This window comes from Alligator sinensis, unplaced genomic scaffold (assembly GCF_000455745.1).
Source record: "Alligator sinensis unplaced genomic scaffold, ASM45574v1 scaffold804_1, whole genome shotgun sequence".
Taxonomy (NCBI): Eukaryota; Metazoa; Chordata; order Crocodylia; family Alligatoridae; genus Alligator; species Alligator sinensis.
The window spans coordinates 538,074-543,005 of record NW_005842868.1 but is presented as its reverse complement, the minus strand read 5'-3'; positions in this window follow the sequence as shown (position 1 = coordinate 543,005).

Sequence of the window (4,932 nt, the reverse complement as noted above, 5' to 3'; positions counted from 1 at the left end):
AGTTCTGCCAGTCCTTCTCAGTGTATCCCTACAATGTCTGTGGATCAAAGGTGCCCTTAACACTCAGAGGGACAGGTGCTTCAAACCAACTATTTCTGTGCCCCTGCATGTTTTGTCACCCTGTGGGGAGCTTTGGAAGACTCTGTCCTCACACAGATAATGCTCAGTATGATCAGCGAGGTTGCTAATTGCCTACCCTAACTATCTTACTTAGCAGATCAATTCTAGAACACCAGTGCTGCAAGCTTGAAGAGCCAAGTCTGCAGCAGAAGCAGTGTCCCAGCTGGCATGGCTGAGTGTTGCTGCTTCCTGCTATGCCACATTTCATCTTCACTGATGAAAAAGATGGAAGTCAGCCCTAAAGTAACAAGAAGGGGTTTCGAAGAATGGACGAGGGGCCAGATTTGTAGGAGATGTAAATCAGAGGCACTCCAAGGAGCGTGACAGAGATGAGTTTGTGTTCTGAGCCTCTGAGTTATTCATGGCAAATGGTTTGGGATGTGCTGAGAGGTAGTTAGCTGTGTTAGCCTGAAGTCAAGGAGAAGGCAGAGTAGAGATGAACCCTACAGACTAACTGCATCAGAGATGTGTAGGCTTTCATGAGCTCAAACTCACTTAATCAGCTGTTGCGATGTGCCAAACATGGGCAGGATAAATAAGAAAAACCTTGAGGAAGGGGCATTTGAACAGCTGGAGGTTTGGCCCATAAGTTTCCCTAATTCAGTTTGGCAAGTCAGGGGATGTTAATGAGCCCCTGTCAGGGCCTTCAGTGAGAAATCATCAATGCTTAACATGTTCAGTACAGGCACAATAAGAAAAGTGGAGCTCACCTAAAAGGATGGGAAAACTGGCTTGACTGTCAAAAACATGTTTGATCATTTTAACTTCTCCAAAGCCATCCATCCTTGGGTCTCAATGTAGTTTATGAATGCTGTTTGGTCTCACAAAAGTCCCTTCGGCACCACATTCTTATACAGAGAGCTGGCATTACTTTATCACAACTCAGGCTCTGAACCCAACAACTACATAGGATGCAGAGACACAGAAAAAAATCCTGTACCCTAGCTTGTAAAATTCACCTTGCTTTTTCATAATAGCTTTTTGTCTTGGCTTGTCAAGTACAGATAAGTTTTCAGAGTCACAATGTAAAGCATAGGCAAGCAGATTTAGTGTTCTGGCTAGTAAGTCATGATCATTTTACAAGCCTAGCTAGGCATCTATCTGTCTCACAAGCCAACAGCTTTGCACTGAGTGAGGTATCAGCTCATTGAGCATCTGAGAGTGTGGCTGTAGAGCCCAATTCTTGAATGACAGTCCCTTCTGTACTTATCACATGTGAGGTTTGTATCCTAAGGTTTCTGCTTTCCAAATGAAACAGCAGAGGGAAAATAAAGAGGGCAGAATGGAATCTGCTCAACACAACATGGTCACCCAAACTTACTTAGAAACCACAAGACAAATGGCCAGGACCTTTTAACCACCTCATCTGAAAGGATAGTTTCTCCAGCCACCTTGAGTTCGTTGGCATCACGCCAGGGAATGGCTGCCATTAGTAATATGGAGGGAAGAATACACTGAGTGCATCTCCAACACTGCTTCCTGCACCTCCTTGGGAGATCCTCAGAGGTCCCTTGTCCCTATACTGACCCAAGGCAAAGCCACAGTTAGGCTCATGAAGTCTGAAAAGGGGTTAGCAGAAAGTAATGAACAGCTCATGTTCCTCACCCCGAGTCTCAGGATCTTGCATCTGCATTTGTTGCATACATGATTTCAGTTCTTCACCCTACTCAGTACTATGTCCTGCTCTCAGATGGAAGGGCAATGTAGGTGCTGAATACTGAGATAGAGACAGAGACAGATTGTTTTCAACTGCACCTCACAAGGAATTGAAATGACAAAAAGGAATCTGTTCTCATGAGCTCTGCATCTGCTTGAAGCAGATCTGCTCCCCCAGCCAGCACCTACTTCAACACCATGCACTTTCTGCTTAGAAATAAAACAACAAAGCATGGAAGAACAGGAGTGGAGTCTCCCTGAGACAGCACAATATATGTGTGTATGTGTGTGTGTGTGTGTGTCCTGTTGACACAAAAATTGGCAAAGGCCACTAGCAGAGAGTGCAAATTTCAAGGCACACACAGGAAGAAAAAAGTTACTCAGCTACCTTCTTATTCACACCAACAAATTTTGCTTTTTGTCTTGATTTGGGCATTGATGTGAAGCATTTCTGCCTTCAGACTATTTTCAAACTCCTAGAAGGCCTACCTATCCAGCTCAGCTTCTTACAGTCCCTTCTCAGCCAAAACAGGCACGAGACTCACCTATTTTTTCTTTAAAAAATGAAATCTAATGTAAAAATATTTGAACCTGAGTCTTTAACCTAAATGCCTCCTTCAGAATTAGTAAAACAATGAATGCTCTCTATATAATAGACAGCTCTGGAACTTTTAAGTCATTGTGTGTTAGAATAAATGGTTCATTGTGTGAAAAGGGTTTTTTAAGGCTTGCTGCTGTATATTCATGAGGCAATAAACTTAAGCAGGATTTCACGCCTAGAACAGCAGCACTGAAAAACCTTTTCATAAATGGACTTACTCTGATATAATGTTCACTTGCCTCAGTTGACAGCACAAGCAATAAATGTAGATGAGTGATCAATGCCCACCGTCAAAATAGATCACAAAAAACAGGACAAATACAGATACTGTGGTTGTCTATTCCACATCAGGAGCTGGAGTCAACTGAAAGCGAGCTGGCAGTGCTTCTGTGTAAGCATTCAGGCTGGCTTACGGCAGTGAACAGAGATCATTTGGTGGAAGATTCAATAAAGATCAGCCACAGCTTCTTCCGTCTGTCCTGAGGAACCACCACACCAGAATCTCATCAGTTTCTATTGCATTATTTACTGATCCACATGTTTCAGCATTGTTTGCAAACTTTTCTGTTGCATTGTTTACTGATCCATGCATTTCAGCGTTGTTTGCAAACTTATTATCCAGTTCCTGAATTTTCATAAATGATAAGGACACCCCACACCAGCTGGGCTAACAGTCTTTACATTTCTAGGATGTCAGCACCAGCACAGACAGGCTGGATTAGACAGGCAGCACCCACTGCTATGCGCCTTCCTAGTTACGTGCTGACATACGTGTATGAAGAAGTGCGTCTCCTGATCACCAAGTTGCTCACTATTAGACTTTGACACGCTGAAGTGAATAAGCCCAACATTAGAGTGCTATTACTGCTCATAACCTATTATATCCCACTTTTAAATCTGGCTTTGGTATTTGGGGTTAGTTCTGACAATGGTGCAACTAAGCATGACTCACCATATGCCCTCTGAATCTGTCATCTCATGACTTCTATAGGGTACTTCTATTTCAAATATAGGTGTGGAATAGAAAGGTGTGCCTTCATATTGAACAACAGCATAGGAAGAAGATGTTCATTTAATGTTGAACACTTCATAAAACTTACATTCTGCTCAGACTTTTATTTCACTGACCTTCCTTAAAATTTTTCAAACGCAATCTTGTGGGGGAAGGGGGGGGGGGGACGTTAAAAGGGAAAGATCAGAAGGACACAATACTCAAAGCTGCAATATCATTGCATTGCATAGCCTATATTACTTTCCAATCCTTTTAAAAAAAATGCAGCCATCAGACCACGGGTATTTGCTGTCTTCTGGGATACAGCCACAAAGATTTCCAAGACCCTGTCCTCCGAGAACCCTGCAAGGTTACAAACAATGAGAACCTGCAGGATCACAACCAATGCAATGAAGAATTGGTTAGGCAATATCTCCCAGCGGGCAGTATTTTACAGTGACTTGTGATCAATTTTATCTGTCATGATGAAACATCCAGTCTCCCAATGCACTTTAGGGGGGAAGTTTCAAACACACAGACAAAGGTTAGGTATACAGCTCTTGATTTTCAGTCTGATCTGAGAGCTGTAACTAAACCCCTTTTGCTTTTATAAAATCTCCCCCTTAACGTCCATCTGGATTCTTCACAATCCTCAGTCATCTTTACTGAAGGAGAAAAAACTATCTCTATGTCATCAGCAGAGCTCTCCAATTTGCTCTTTGCTTCCTCCTCCAAGTCATTAACAACCTGATTGCTTCCTTCTTAATAGAGTACACTGAAATCTTTGCATCACTTTAATGATCACCAAGATAAAACGATTAGCCAAGGTAGCTCAACAATCTCATTAGTGGATTCTGATGATCATTTAAAAGTTATAAATATGGACAGAGTAATAGTTGATGGGGAAGAACAAGGGATTTGTAGAGCAATGAATACACAATGAATAGCTCTGTCTATTGGCTACAATGCCTGTGAAAAGCACCAGATGGACAGCCCTAAAGCTACATGCCCTGATTACCAAAAGCACAGGTAAAGCAACACTGCAAGCATCCTTACATTGCCCTGGAATTGGTCCCTCATCATCAAACAACCAGTCATGCACTGGTTTACTCATATAAGATCATTTGACTAGTGATACTCTTATCAAATACACTGAATGTTAGGAGGGCTGTTTCTATGGATTTCCACAGTGGATACTATTGTAACCAGCTACAGATTCATAGATGTTAGGGTCGGAAGGGACCTCAATAGATCATCGAGTCCGACCCCCTGCATAGGCAGGAAAAAGAGTGCTGGGTCTAGATGACCCCAGCTAGATGCCTATCTAACCTCCTCTTGAAGACCCCCAGGGTAGGGGAGAGCACCACCTCCCTTGGGAGCCCGTTCCAGACCTTGGCCACTCGAACTGTGAAGAAGTTCTTTCTAATGTCCAGTCTAAATCTGCTCTCTGCTAGCTTGTGGCCATTATTTCTTGTAACCCCCAGGGGCGCCTTGGTGAATAAATCCTCACCAATTCCCTTCTGTGCCCCCGTGATGAACTTATAGGCAGCCACAAGGTTGCCTC